Source organism: Poeciliopsis prolifica, unplaced genomic scaffold (assembly GCF_027474105.1).
Source record: "Poeciliopsis prolifica strain line A6 unplaced genomic scaffold, Auburn_PproV2 SCAFFOLD083, whole genome shotgun sequence".
Taxonomy (NCBI): domain Eukaryota; kingdom Metazoa; phylum Chordata; class Actinopteri; order Cyprinodontiformes; family Poeciliidae; genus Poeciliopsis; species Poeciliopsis prolifica.
Window position 1 is genome coordinate 914,385 of NW_026562458.1, and position 14,470 is coordinate 928,854.

At 39.7% G+C, this 14,470-nt stretch overlaps 1 pseudogene; it reads left to right on the plus strand.

Annotated features, from left to right (window-relative positions):
* The first annotated feature begins 4,930 nt into the window (after positions 1-4,930).
* Positions 4,931-13,857, plus strand: LOC129353071 (NACHT, LRR and PYD domains-containing protein 12-like; annotated as a pseudogene).
* Positions 13,858-14,470: the final 613 nt, after the last annotated feature.

Consider the following 14,470-nt stretch of genomic DNA (forward strand, 5'->3'; position numbering starts at 1 on the left):
GTAAAGCTGAATGCAGCTGCCTCCATTTTTAGACCTGACTCAGTTTTTCCTTCACTTCCTGGTGGTTCATTTGCAGGTCAAAGCATCTGCATGCATGAAGGAGTCAGAAAGTAACAGGAAATATCAGTGTAAAATGTTTACTGTATTTTATTAGTCTCAATGAATTCATCTGCAAAGACAGGAAGTCTGCAAACATGACAAGATTGATTAAAACTATCAGTCAAACTAAAATTAGATCCAACCTTTTGAGCTGTGGCAGCAAATTTTCCCACCTTTTTAAAATCTGCAATTTTTTCTACAAATTTTACTTTGATTTTCCAATATTTTGCTCGTTTTGTTTTTTGAAAACATGACATTCCTCCCAAATAAAATCAGAAAAATACATAAAAAGAGCAAAACATGAAACAAATACTTTCTATTTTTAATTTCTCATTCTTGATTTTATAATTTTATGCTAATATGACTGAGAACAAAAACTGTAATAAGACTTTGTTGTTGTTTTATTACTCAGTTCCAGGTGTTTTATGACCTCAGTGGATCTGTGACCTAAAAACAGAAATTACTCAACAGGCTAAGAAACCCAAAGGAAACCACCATAGAGAGGGAAATTCCCTTCATATAAGGAACTTTATAAAGATATAAACTCTTAAAGGGACTCATTTCAAAACAGAATTCATGTTTTTATTAAACAGATTTTTAATTATGATCTTTATTTAGTCCGTTTTCTGGTTATTTATCCCGGAATCCCAGATCCAAACCAATAATCCCCTATGATATGTTGCCCCCTAGTGGACATTAGAGGGAAATGCTCCTTTTTCAAACATTTAATTTCAAAGCTAGAAATTGAAAAACAGCTCTATCTGGCAATCACACAAAGAAATACACAACTTTATGGCTTCTTTAAGAAGGCCAGAAATAATGTTGTGTATTTTCAGTATCAGTATTGGGGAAATTATATTTATTTTAATTTTTTTAAATACAAATTTGAAAAGTGTGGCGTGCATTTATATTCCAATGCTTTCACTACAGCACCTCCTGCACTTCCTCCTGCACCAGCTGGTACTTTCAAAACGTTCATTTCCAGGATTCCAACCACAGATGGATGTTGGAGGAATGTGTTGAATGGTCGGTCATCACACACGTCTTCTGGTTCTGACCACAAATAAAGACTTTCTGGGAGGAAATGAAACAGGAGACTGAGGACATTCTATTCATTTATTTTGAAGCTAAATATTTTGCAAGTGAATTGTGTTTACAAATATTTAGTTTGGATGCATTTCCACATTGTTTTCTGTTTAAAAAGCTAAATAAACTAAAATATTGTTTTTTGTTTTTTTTACAATAATTTCTACATTCATGATCAAAACTAAGTAAATCCTCAGAACATCCTCCTGAAAACTTTACAACCTGCCTCTGATTTCACTGCAGGGCTTATACTTCCTGGTTCTGTTGCTCTGAAAGAAGAAACTACAACCCAGGTGACCTGTGACGTCATTAGTTACACAACACCCGTCACATTTACTTTCGATTTGAGTTCACGTGCTAAAGTGCAACTCCAGTCCACTTGTTGTGTCTATTTGTTTCGAATTTCTTCATCAACTCTTTAGATCATGAGAACAAACGGTAAGTTTATGTTTTATATTTGGTCTTCAAGGAACTTTAATATTTCTGTCTAATCTGTGGAAGATTCACTTCTGGTTTCAGCTCAAAGTTTCATTCCTGCTGTTTGAAAGTTAATCTGCAGGATCATTAGATTACAAATTAACTGAAATCAAACAACATGATGAATATCTGATGTTTCTTTGTTTTCTCTGAACAAACGGCTTCATAACTTTATTTTCAGGAATCAAACTTTGATCAGAACAGTTTCCTGCTGCATCCTTTCAAAATAAAAACATATATATTATTATTATAAACTATTAATGCAGAAATGTGTTCATTTCAGTCAGATTATTGAAAAGTTAATAATTGACGCAGCAGATAATCCACTTGTAGAGATTAATAATTAACTAAATTCCTTCCTGTTGTTCAGGTTGAATCAGTGAATGTAAATGTTGCTCCATGTCTCCATCTAGTGGACTGATAGTAGAAGTGCAGCAGCTGATGGCAGCTTCCTCTGCCTCTCTGCTGTCTGACTGCATTCACCTGACACTGATATGAAGCAGAGAAGAAGAGCCAATCAGAGGAGGAGCAGCTGATCTTTTTCCAGCACTAATGATGTAAAGGATGATCAGAGTTGATGTGCAGATGAATGATGTGTGTTTCCTCTGCAGGTGAAGCTAGAAAGTGTGTGTGAGCTGATGTGGATTCAGCAGCATGGATCAGTGTGAGGACAGAGAGGGGGAGTCCCTCCCTCTAAAACCACTCTGTGTGGGGAAGATGAGAGCCAGAGCAAAGGTCAGAGGTGAGGTCACCATCTCTAACTGTCCACAGCCCTTTTCACACAGCGTTCACTATATAAGGCCAGAACAGACGTGGTGATGAAGCTGCTGCTCCTCTTTGCTGATTAAGTTTTAATCATCATGTTTCTGTCAGGATCCATCAGAGACTCAAACCAGAACCTGAACCAGAACCCAGCTGTGTGTCCTTTAAGAGCGACAGGTCAAAGGGTAAACTTATTGACTTTAAATCCCCTGGATCTCCACCATCAGAGAGGTGAGCTGTTTCTAACTGCTGTAACTGTGGAAACTGAACCAGTATAAATATCCCAGTTTTATTTATTTATCTAAGTTATACCTGAAATAGGGCGATCCCTAGTATGTCATTTCCTTTAACCTTAGCTTTGCATGTGTGTACTCTATGTGTGTATTTATGTATATACAAACATACAAATAGCTAAGAGATGGAGGAAAACACAGAATTATTTATTCTCAAGGATTTCCAGGATACATTATAAAAACTCTCATTATAACACCCAGTAGAGGACCACACATTGACACACACCCACATATTACAATCAATCAATTTTATTTCTAAAGCACCTTCATATTGAAAGCAGCTCAAAGTGCTCAGTCCTCCTTATTATCCACATCATCTCAGATCTAATCATCAGAACATGATTGATGTCCCACATTATCCTGAAGACCTGTGTGGACAGAGCCTTCACTTCCACTGTCTCCAAGCTCTGGGACATTGTCTCCACCAGCATTAGATCTGCTGACAGTTTGGACTGTTTAAAGTGCAACATCAACTTTTTTTACGTTTACTGAGTGATTCTGGTTTTACTGGAATTCACAGAAATGTGAATTATATCTGCAGTTTTTAGATGTGCCACAGGTACAAAACACTGAAATGAAATGTCTAAATTACCTCCTTGTGTAGATCAGTTCTCCAGAGCCTTGCTCATGACCTCATTCAGATGTGGTGCAGCAGAGGCACATCTAAAAGTTGCAGGACATCGGCCCTTAAGGACTGGAGTTTGAGACTCCTGCTGTAATTCATCTTCCTGTTTCTAACTCCTTTGTATTGTGTTCATGTCATGCTCTGTTTTTCTGATTCAAGTATTTTTAGTGTGAAACTCTTGGTGATTTCCTCTGTGAAAACTGCTGGATGAATATTTCCAGACTTTCTAATTGTTCCTGGTTCCTCCAGAGTGGACCAGCAGAGCTCAGAGGTTCCCAGTGGTCCATCTGCCCAGCAGCATCAAACTCAGCTGGACTCCATATTTATGGTCTGTATATGTACAACTGCTTTTTTATGGGTTCTGTTCACATTCATCTCCAAGCTGCACTTTGTAGACCAGAGGACTGTCAGTCTGTCCAATATCCATCTGGTGTTTGGCTCCATGATTTCAGTCCCATGTGTCCATCTATTATTCTGTTCCAGCTGCTGGAGGAAAACATTGTCACTTTTGTGAAGAACGAGTTGAAGAAGATTAAAAAGGTTCTGAGTCCAGATTACCCAGAATGCTCAGAGAGTCAGAGTGAGGATGTTGAGGTGTTACAAGGTGAGGAAGAAGAGCAGAGGAGGAGCAGAGAGGCAGTGATGAAGATCACACTGAACTTCCTGAGGATGAAGCAGGAGGAGCTGGCTGACCGTCTGCAGAGCATAAGAGGATTTCTGCAAAGATTTAACCAGATGGATAAATCAGACATTTACTGATGTATGAAGACATGGAATCACATTTACTCAAACCTCTTCAAAGTATAATTTTTATTTATTCCTGATTTTACTGTTGATGTTTATTCAGAACATCTTGCTGCAGTTTGTCAACAACTTAAATCTGGTCTGAAGAAGAAGTTCCAGTCTGTGTTTGAGGGGATTGCTAAAGCAGGAAGTCCAACCCTTCTGAACCAGATCTACACAGAGCTCTACATCACAGAGGGAGGGACTGGAGAGGTCAATGATGAACATGAGGTCAGACAGATTGAAACAGCATCCAGGAAACCACACAGACCAGAAACAACAATCAGACAAGAAGACATCTTTAAAGTCCCACCTGGAAGAGATCAACCAATCAGAACAGTGATGACAAAGGGAGTGGCTGGCATTGGGAAAACAGTCCTAACACAGAAGTTCACTCTGGACTGGGCTGAAGACAAAGCCCACCAGAACATCCAGTTCATATTCCATTCACCTTCAGAGAGCTGAATGTGCTGAAAGAGAAAAAGTTCAGTTTGGTGGAACTTGTTCATCATTTCTTTAGTGAAACCAAAGAAATCTGCAGCTTTGAACACTTCCAGGTTCTGTTAATCTTTGATGGCTTGGATGAGAGTCGACTTCCACTGGACTTCCACAACAAGGAGATCCTGACTGATGCTACAGAGTCCACCTCAGTGGATGTTCTGCTGACAAACCTCATCAGGGGGAAACTGCTTCCCTCTGCTCTCCTCTGGATAACCACACGACCTGCAGCAGCCAATCAGATCCCTCCTCAGTATGTTGACATGGTGACAGAGGTCAGAGGGTTCAATGACCCTCAGAAGGAGGAGTACTTCAGGAAGAGATTCAGAGATGAGAAACAGGCCAGCAGGATCATCTCCCACATGAAGACATCACGAAGCCTCCACATCATGTGCCACATCCCAGTCTTCTGCTGGATCACTGCTACAGTTCTGGAGGATGTGTTGGAGAGCAGAGAGGGAGGAGAGCTGCCCAGAACCCTGACTGAGATGTACATCCACTTCCTGGTGGTTCAGACCAAAGTGAAGAAGGTCAAGTATGATGGAGGAGCTGAAACAGATCCACACTGGAGTCCAGAGAGCAGGAAGATGATTGAGTCTCTGGGAAAACTGGCTTTTGATCAGCTGCAGAAAGGAAACCTGATCTTCTATGAATCAGACCTGACAGAGTGTGGCATCGATATCAGAGCAGCCTCAGTGTACTCAGGAGTGTTCACACAGATCTTTAAAGAGGAGAGAGGTCTGTACCAGGACAAGGTGTTCTGCTTCGTCCATCTGAGTGTTCAGGAGTTTCTGGCTGCTCTTCATGTTCATCTGACCTTCATCAACTCTGGTGTTAACCTGATGGAAGAAAAACAAACATCTATTAAATCTTCATTATTTAATATACTTCAACCAAAGTCTCTCCATCAGAGAGCTGTTGACCAGGCCTTACAGAGTCCAAATGGACACCTGGACTTTTTCCTCCGGTTCCTCCTGGGACTTTCACTGCAGACCAATCAGAGACTCCTACAAGGTCTGCTGACAGACAGGAAGTAGCTCACAGACCAATCAGGAAACAGTTCAGTACATCAAGAAGATGATCAGTGAGAATGTGTCTGCAGAGAAAAGCATCAATCTGTTCCACTGTCTGAATGAACTGAATGATCGTTCTCTAGTGGAGGAGATCCAACAGTCTCTGAGTTCAGGAAGTCTCTCCACAGATAAACTGTCTCCTGCTCAGTGGTCAGCTCTGATCTTCATCTTAGTGTCATCAGGAAAAGATCTGGATGTGTTTGACCTGAAGAAATACTCTGCTTCAGAGGAGGTTCTTCTGAGGCTGCTGCCAGTGGTTAAAGTCTCCAACAAAACTCTGTAAGGACACAGATTCTTATTGCATGTTTTTTTTTATAGAAATCTGCCATTGATGAAGCAAATATATATTCATGTTACAGTTTATTTATGAGTGCATTGTCTCTTCAAAGTCTGAAACTGAGGGGTGAGGGAGTCAGATTTCCTTCAGCAGTTTGTCTGGAAAGTAACACAAACATTTGATGGATTAATAACATATTTTCCTTCCTGTCTCCTCAGACTGAGTGGCTGTAACCTCTCAGAGAGAAGCTGTGAAGCTCTGTCCTCAGTTCTCAGCTCCCAGTCCTCCAGTCTCAGAGAACTGGACCTGAGTAACAACAAGCTGCAGGATTCAGGAGTGAAGCTTCTCTCTGCTGGACTGAAGAGTCCAAACTGCAACCTGGAAACTCTCAGGTAAAATGTTCTCCATCCTGGTGAAACCAGATTTCTGTCCATTATCTTCTATAAGATATTATGTAAATTTTATTTCAGTATCAGATTATAACATCAGTAGATGTCTGACTGTAATGAGGCTAATCATTCTAAGTCTTGACACATAAACTCAGCTGGTTTTCATTTATTTCAGGCTGAAAGAACCAAGAAGAGAGGAATGTAGAAAGATGGAGATCAGGCTTTAACTGTTAGTGTAACACTGGACACTAGACAGATTGTTGCATCCTCAGTGTACAAAGAAGCATTATTGCAGATTCTTCCTCCAACCAGTTGTTAGACTTTCTTGTCTTTGCATAAGTAATAAATGTTGACTTTTATTATCTACAGAATGAAATACAGTTCATCACTCTTTTATGATATTAAAGGAATTTTCACTCTTCTTGAGTTTTTTTACTCTTGTGAAAACCTTGGTCTCTACCTCCATGTTGTCATTTTCTCATCATGTGATGAATTGTTTGTCTACAGCTTATCAGGCTGTTTGGTCTCAGAGGAAGGCTGTGATTCTCATACTTGCAGGCGCAAAAGAGCAGCTAGTCAGTCAAAAGGACAATTGAAAAACCAAACACTTAAGAAATATTTAGATAGATAGATAGATAGATAGATAGATAGATAGATAGATAGATAGATAGATAGATAGATAGATAGATAGATAGATAGATAGATAGATAGATAGATAGATATAGATAGATAGATAGATAGATAGATAGATAGATAGATAGATAGATAGATAGATAGATATTATTTATTGTCATTGAACAGGATTCAACAAAATTTCTATTTCAACTCCCGTGCAAAAAGTCAAATATATACAATAAATAAAATAAACAAACACACAATAATAATAATAATAATAATAATAATAATAATAATATACAACTAAAATTAACTAAAGGCACTCAACCACACCAAAGAAGAAGCAGCAGGTCCAATTATGGTAAAGTGCAGATGATGTGACAGTGCAAGTGCAGAACAATATGGCTGTGTGGGGGTGGGGGGTGTATGTGAGGTTATGATATGTGTGGGAGGGGGCAGCAGGGGGCAGCAGGGAGTAATGGCTCTGACGGCTGTGGGGAAGAAACTGTTTCTCAGTCTGTTTGTTGTAGTCCGTATATTCCTGAACCGCTTGCCTGATGGCAGCGGCACAAACAGTCTGTGGCCCGGGTGGCTGGAATCCATGGCTATGGATCCAGCTCTCTTCTTGACCCGGCCCATGTAAATAGAGTCCAGGTCCGGGAGGGGGCATCCCACAATGCCTTGTGCTGTTCTCACCACTCGTGTCAGTTGTTTCCTCTCCAGTGCTGTGCAGCTACCATACCACACAGTCACGTTGAGGCAGAGGACGCTCTCGATCGTCGCCCTGTAAAAGTTCAGGAGCAGCCGTGAGGAAAGTCCAGCCCGTCTCAGTTTCCTGAGGAAGAAGAGCCTTTGTTGTGCTTTCTTCACCAGGTGGGAGGTGTTGGTATTCCAGGAGAGGTCAGACGTGATGTGGAGGCCCAGGAACTTGATGTTGTCCACACGCTCCACCTCTTCTCCATCTATGAGAAGGGGAGTGTGATCCGTCCTCCTGGACCTTCTGTAGTCCACAATGACCTCCTTGGTCTTCCCTGTGTTCAGCACCAAGTTATTGGCTGAACACCACTGAGTGAGCTGCTGAATCTCCTCTCTGTAGTGGGTCTCGTTGTTGTCTGAAATGAGACCCACTACTGTTGTGTCGTCCGCGAACTTGACGACTGTGTTGGTGGGTGGGCAACACAGTCGTATGTAAACAGGGTGAAGAGAACTGGGCTGAGCACACAGCCCTGCGGTGTGCCTGTGTTGAGGACCAGTGGGGACGATGTTGAGCCACCTATTCTCACCACTTGAGGCCTGTTGGTGAGGAAGTCTCTGATCCAGTGGCACAGTGAAGCAGGCAGCCCCACCTTGAGTAGCTTCAGCACCAGCTTGTCTGGGATGACGGTGTTAAATGCTGAGCTGAAGTCTACAAATAGCATCCTGGCGTAGGTGTTGGGATGCTGCAGATGGGTCAGGGCTGTATGCACAGTGATTTAACACTACGGTTCTCTGTACCCTAAACTATAGATGAGTTAAATAAATCTCATAACACTTATGAAATCAATAATGTCTAGTAAAAGAGGGAAACATTAATTCAGTCAGATGCAGTTTGCATCAACATCAACAATCCCAAGTAACTGAATCCAAACATCCTGAGAGCTTTTCTAGCTGATTAATGCTGGTTGAGTAATTCTGCATAACACAGGGATATTGATGACTATTTATTTATTTTTTCATAAATGTTAGGGAGCATAGCGATAGTTTTAATGTGTGAATTTTTTGTGTCATTATTTACATTACCTGCTGCAGCTTTAAGTAGTGTGAGAGTTCACTGCGGGTGGAGGTTGAGCAGCACCATGTCTGTGAAATATAACTATCAGTAGCGGCGGTTCAACAGAGGGAGAACCAGCGTCTTTCACCACCAGCTTGAAGACTTTAATTATTTTTTTGGTTATTTGTTCAGCTTTCTGACCTTGATGCTGATCCAGATGAGTGTCGGTAGTTGAGCTGCTTTACCTGCTGTCTGGTCGCTCAGGATGTCAATTTTTCCTGAATTGAGCCTCAATGTAGCCAAACTCCATCAAGTGCATCTACAAGCATTCGGTGCTAAGTCCCGCATTCCGTCATATTACATTTGTTGTATTGATGCCTTCTGACACGTTTCATCTCTGAGGTAATTTTCCGTTGCAACACACAAACTTCCCCATTCACAATCAGAGCGTTATAGTTCCACACGACAGGATTTGTTGCTGTGCGCTTGTGCAGTGAGAAGGAAGGAGGAGATGAGCTGCACACGCAGGCTGAGAAGGTAGATACATGTGATTCGTTTTGGTCATTGATGATCAGCGATCATACACTTTTTCACAGAAATCATCCGATTATGATCGGTGGCCGATCAATCAGCACACCTCTAATTAATTCATAAATATCATGTTAGGGAGGTCTAACAACAGAAATACATGCACTGATTTTGCAGATAAAACTTTGGGATTAAATGGACTGTACAACTTTGCAAACAGCAGCCCATTAAAACATTAGGATTCTTTCACCTTAATGTACCTGGGAAACCAAACCATCTACTGGTATTTACTGTTTATTTATCACTACATTGTTTCCTAGTCTGCTGCTAGCAGGTGATGAGAAAAAGAGAGACAGACTCTCAGCGGCGACTGAAATAATGCAGTTTATTGTAGATTTTAATATTTTTCTTGCCAGTGTCCTTGTTGTCTGTAGTTCAGTTATTCAAGGCTTGAGTGCCAACTATAGAATAAACCAGTTTATAATAAAGATATCATAAAGTTTTGAAAAATATGACCTATTCTTCAATCAGTCCAAGAAGAATATTGTTGACTGTAAAGTAACACAAACATTTGATGGATTATTACATATTTCCCTCCCTGTCTCCTCAGACTGAGTGGCTGTAACCTCTCAGAGAGAAGCTGTGAAGCTCTGTCCTCAGTTCTCAGTTCCCAGTCCTCCAGTCTCAGAGAACTGGACCTGAGTAACAACAACCTGCAGGATTCAGGAGTGAAGCTTCTCTCTGCTGGACTGAAGAGTCCAAACTGCAACCTGGAAACTCTCAGGTAAAATTTTCTCCATCCTGGTGAAACCAGATTTCTGTTTATTACATTTGAGTTTGAGCCCACAGCCTGAATCTGATGACCAACTGCTGCTTTATTTGTTTGTCTCTCTTTTATTTTACCAAAACTACCAGAACCACTTTGGGTCCAGACTTAGTTTGAGTGTTGGCTAAATGAAGCGTCACGAAGCATTTCGACCCAGAGCAAAAGTATTGATACTTTGTTGATACTGTGTTACAACAAAGTAACAGTATTTCCAATTCAGTAAAAATCTCTCCTGCTGGAGATTGAAAGTCCCTACAGGCAACATAGTTAACGACCTGATTTGATGACCATGTCTATACATAAGATTCATGTAATTGTATTTTATTGTACATTTGCATTATTTCTTATCTTCAATTAAATTCAAAATATATTTGATATTCTTTGATACAGTCAATAAATAATGTGAACATGAACCAAGTGATGAAATTGTAAGTGAACGTATTTGGAACTGAGGATGCCTGTGCACTGTTTTTTTTCTCCACAAATTTTCAGTCAAAAAATGTTTTTCCAAAATTTGAAATTTTGTCTATTACACTTTTTGACACAACTTCTCCTGCTGTAGAATAAATGAAGTAAACAATACATTTATGTGAAATAATTGATCAAAAGCAACTGAGTAATTTATAGAATGGCTGAATACCTGAGTTTATCCAGGTGGATCTGGGATTCATTTTCATGTCTTAGGTGAATTTTTGAAATAAGTCAGTTCTGAATGTTTAAAAACATATTTGGAGGTTCATTCAATGTTGATATTTATGAATGTAATTTTAATTGTGGTGATTCTGAAAGTGTGTTTTCCATGAGTTTAGTACCTTTAGTGTCAGGTTGGTGTTTTCAGATCTTTTTAATTTAAATACTGGGTTAAATTTCCCTGTATTTAATGTTTGGCTGTTTTTGGATTGTTTTTGGAGAATATTTGTATCTATTTGTTTCTAATTTTTCCCACAAGGTTTGTCATAATTTTTTTCTCAAACAAAAAATCTGTTTTTTTTATACAATCCTTTTATAGAACAATTTGATTCTTGTTCAAATAATATATTTATCAGTTGCAGCTCAGTTTTCCATCTCTGTATCCAACAGTTAAACATGTAAAGATGAAACTGTAGATTTGCTCTGCTTTGATTCAAGCTGCTGTTTTCCCTCAAACCAGCTCTGATGCTGATCCTCAAACTGAGCCTGATGCTGATCTTCAGCCCAGCCTTGATTCTCAGGCTTCATTGGACTCTTTCTGTTAAAACTGACATGGATTCATTTAGTTCATAGAGGAGTTTAATATTTCTCTTGCCAGCCTCCTTGTTGCCTTTAGTTCAGTCCTTCATGGCTGGAGACCCAAATATAGACTGAACCAGTTCACAACAAAAGGCAACATGATTATATATAAAACAGTCAATAAATCAGTAAAGAGGAACATTGTTGACTGGAAAAAAGATATTTTTATGAATTGCTTAATAACATATTTTCCTCCCTGTCTCCTCAGACTGAGTGCTGTAACCTCTCAGAGAGAAGCTGTGAAGCTCTGTCCTCAGTTCTCAGCTCCCAGTCCTCCAGTCTCAGAGAACTGGACCTGAGTAACAACAACCTGCAGGATTCAGGAGTGAAGCTTCTCTCTGCTGGACTGAAGAGTCCAAACTGCAACCTGGAAACTCTCAGGTAACTCTGGGCCATCCGTCCGTCCGTCCATCAGTTCAGTCCTTGGTTTCTACCTCAATGTTGTCATTTTCTCATCATGTGATGAATTGTGTGTCTGCAGCTTATCAGGCTGTTTGGTCTCAGAGGAAGGCTGTGCTTCTCTGGCCTCAGCTCTGACCTCCAACCCCTCCCATCTGAAAGAGTTGGACCTGAGCTACAATCATCCAGGAGACTCAGGAGTGAAGCTGCTGTCGGCTGGACTGAAGGATCCACACTGGAGACTGGAAGCTCTCAGGTATGGAGGAACCTGCTGCAGGAGCAGAGAAGGTCTGATAGAGGAGGAAGAGGGACAAATGTCTTTATTCAGTCTGCTGGGAAACATTTAGTTTGATGATAAAATTGTTAGCTTCAAATCTTTGATTCTTGTTGAATCTTTGTTGAATGTGATGCAGCTTCTCCTTTTGAATGTTTGTATTTCTGGATATTACAGTGAGGCCACAGCAGGTTTTCAGCAGCAGGGCTGTTTAGTGTTTCATTCCTTCATCTGTGTGTGGGAGTGTGGATGGATCAGGTATCCAGGTGTTGATCAGAGTTTAGATTGATTGTATTTTAATGCTGATTATTAAATCAGGTTGAGCTTCCAGAAATGTTTCCTTAGTTTCCTGATGTCCTTTTAGGCTTCAGTGAGTTTCTTCAGGTTGTTACTGAGGGATTTCCTTTCTCCTCTCTGTTGGAGCTTTTCCTGTGTTTGGAGAAATGAGTTGTGCTGCAGCAGCACCAACTGTCCTTCCTACATCCACTGCAGTTTGCAATCCAGATGTTGGACTGTTCCTGTCTCAGTGGAGGACAATGTGTGTCTGAGAGACATGTAATGTCCATGTTTGCTGCTGAAAGAGACTGATGGTCTGACCCCCCTCCTCCTTTCAGGGTGGAGCCTGCTGGAGGCCGATTCTTGACTCCAGGTCTGAGGAAATGTAAGTGTGTTTTTCATCTGATTCATGACAACAAAGCAGCTCACATTCAACCATCTTCAAACTGTCACATCACTCATTCAGGAGTCAAAGTGTCAATAAATGATCAATAACTGCAGCTGGATTGTGTTTGTTCTCCATCAGATTCCTGTCAACTCACCATCGACACAAACACAGTGAACAGAAACCTCAAACTGTCTGAACACAACAGGAAGGTGACATGTGTGGAGGATCTTCAGTCATATCCTGATCATCCAGACAGATTTGATCTTCCTCAGCTGCTGTGTAGAACTGGTCTGACTGGTCGCTGTTACTGGGAGGTCAAGTGGAGAGGATATGTTAATATATCAGTGAGTTACAGAAGAATCAAGAGGAAAGGAGACAGCAGAGACTGTAGGTTTGGAGGAAACGATCATTCCTGGAGTCTGAGATGCTCTGATGTTAATGGTTATTCTTTCTGGCACAATAAAATAAAAACTCGTCTCTCCTCCTCCTCTGACTCTAACAGAGTAGCAGTGTATGTGGACTGTCCTGCTGGCATTCTGTCCTTCTACAGAGTCTCCTCTGACTCACTGATCCTCCTCCACACCTTCAACACATTCACTGAACCTCTGATTCCTGGATTTAGGTTCTGGTTCTGGCCCAGTTCTTGTTCTTCAGTGTTTCTGAGCTGATTTGAGTCTAAAGAGTCTAAAGTTTTTCCTCCTGTCAGAGAAACTCTCTCACTGTTGAACAGATAGTTCAGTCTCTACAATCTATTTCTTGGTGAAACTCCAACAAGATTCCTTGGAAATTTCTTCTTCTTTCAGTCCTTTAAAGATGGAAGCTGGGATTATTCCAGGATTATTCCAGGTTGTTTTTTTTTCCAGTCAAAGATTTTCTCTAATTTTCTCTATGTTCTTTAATCCATCTTGGATTCAAATCTTAAATCCTTTTGTATTTTTGTTCCAGTTAAACTTCATGTATTTAGTGAACAATAAAACCTTTTTCTTCTGTATTTTATTCATTTGATTTTCTTTCTGTTCTGTTTCTCTTTAAATGTCAATAACAGATTTTTTAAAATCTCAACTCTGACTTTCATAAATAACTTATTTACAGTAAAACATTCCCATCTTGAAACCAGTTGATGAAGGTCTGATGATGATGCTTTGAATAATAAAATGGAGAAAATCTTAATATTTTCTGTTTCATTCAGAACATCAACCTGGAAAACAAAAAATCAGAAATCAGTTTCTTGCTTATTTTATTTGGAGGAAGTACAGCAGCTTTACAAAAAATCTCAAACTCAGTCAGAAAGGATGGAAATTATCTATAAACATTTATTTTCAAGTTTGGAAAAAGATTTAGTGGGTTTCACGTCTGGACTTTGACTAGGCCATTCCAATCCATGACTATGTTTTGGTGTAAAATAAAAAAAACTTTTTATCACACAAGCAAATCGTCAAGTTTCAAACAAAGTGTTTCTTCCTTATTAACTATGAACTAATTCGCAGTACCTTATTTGAAATATATTTAACTGTCTTAACTGAAAAAATAAAAATCAGATTTGGCCAATTGTAACAAAAACAGAATTTATCTCGATTCTTTTATTTTTTGCTTTTCCTCATCAATCATTCAAATGTTTTTACACAACATAAAAATATTCATCATGTTTCAAATCAGATAATCACGATTTATAAATTTGCTTACAATACATTTAAATTCAGTTTTTTTAGATTAATATGAAGAAATTAAATGAGAAATTTAATCCTTGTTTAGAGAGAAAACTCATTGAATAAACAAAATCTGA